The sequence below is a fragment of the Apis dorsata genome, unplaced genomic scaffold, assembly GCF_000469605.1.
Source record: "Apis dorsata unplaced genomic scaffold, Apis dorsata 1.3 scaffold_32, whole genome shotgun sequence".
Classification (NCBI taxonomy): Eukaryota; Metazoa; Arthropoda; class Insecta; order Hymenoptera; family Apidae; genus Apis; species Apis dorsata.
In genome coordinates this window covers 718,935-720,202 of record NW_006263334.1, presented here as the reverse complement: position 1 = coordinate 720,202, position 1,268 = coordinate 718,935, and the positions used below count along the sequence as shown (strand labels likewise).

Below are 1,268 nucleotides of genomic sequence, written 5' to 3'. Positions count from 1 at the left end.
TGAAAAAAAAAAAAAAAAGAAAGAAAGAAAAAAAAAATTTTAATTTGCTTTCGATTAGAAATATACACACGGCTGAATTTAACGTAGATCCGGTTCAGATAGTTAGACATGGCCTGTCGCTGTGCACGTGTGCATTTCTATTTACGAATCTCCTCCTCTCCGAGTATAACTTTATATACCGATCTATAAGATATTTAACTCTAATAAATAGGCGACGTTTCTAGATTCTTAAAAAAAACTTAAACTTATTATTGTATTATCAATATTTTAGCCAGTAAATTGATAAAAAACGAGGTGTGGGAGGTGTGCCACGAGGAGTAGAATAATCGTAAATTTTCAAATTCTTTTTCTATAACTTTAATCTTAGAGAAAAACTGTTAGATAGAAAATCACAGTGTTTCGAATCGAACGATAATTCGATAATTCAACGCAATTTCCGCTTCCGTTCACTTCCTCGACGAACTTCGAACGACAAACTCGCACAGTTCCCTTTGGCATTCCCTAGTTTCGTACAAACTTGTATAAGTAATATGCTCAATTACGGCCTAAATCGTGGAAAGAAAAAGAAAAAAAGAAAAGAAAAAAAAAAAAAAAAAAAAAAAAAAAAAAAAAAAAAAAAAGGCAAGCGAGCGTGAAAAATATTTAAATATTTTCGACGAGTGTGTTTGATCGATGATATCGCCATCTTCATTAGCCGCGAGTGCTAATGAAAATCGGTCGATCGCTTGCAAAGTGTGTAATCAACGCTTTAAATGTGGAGCGGACAAAAAATCTGAAAGCCGGTGTTTAGAGGGTTTCGAAAACACTTGATTGCCAAAGGATGACAATAATCATCCCAAGACCTACCGACGATGTTGAGTCGTTGAGATCTTACATCATCTTGAGACGTACTCTCCTGCGCGTCTAAAATAACGCAACTTCGAACTTTCGAACGATCGAAAGTTTATTCCATTCTTGCATGGCTCTACGATCCTCATCGTCCCTCGATATATACGCCATTTTTCGAAAATTAAATTCTTATTATATCAAACTTCTCCCAGAGTTGAATCGACAAGTGTCGTTTGAAAATCTTAGATAAAAACTATCTTTTAAATCTTATCGTAAGCTATGCGAGGATTTCACACTTCTATTACGTTTTTCGAATGTTACCTCTTTAACTTTTCCTAAGAAGCAACGCTTTTCTAAGATATTTCTGATATAGTGCTAATAATTAAGAGGGGGAAATTGTCACGAGATGACGTCGAGACTTCCGCGCAAAAAACTATAGA

At 34.8% G+C, this 1,268-nt stretch overlaps 1 long non-coding RNA gene across 3 annotated transcripts in view; it reads right to left on the bottom strand.

The window, feature by feature from the left end:
- LOC102675205 overlaps nt 1-1,268 on the bottom strand; it is a 109,605-nt gene that overhangs the window by 103,863 nt on the left and 4,474 nt on the right. The gene's annotated exons all lie outside the window — the stretch shown is intronic.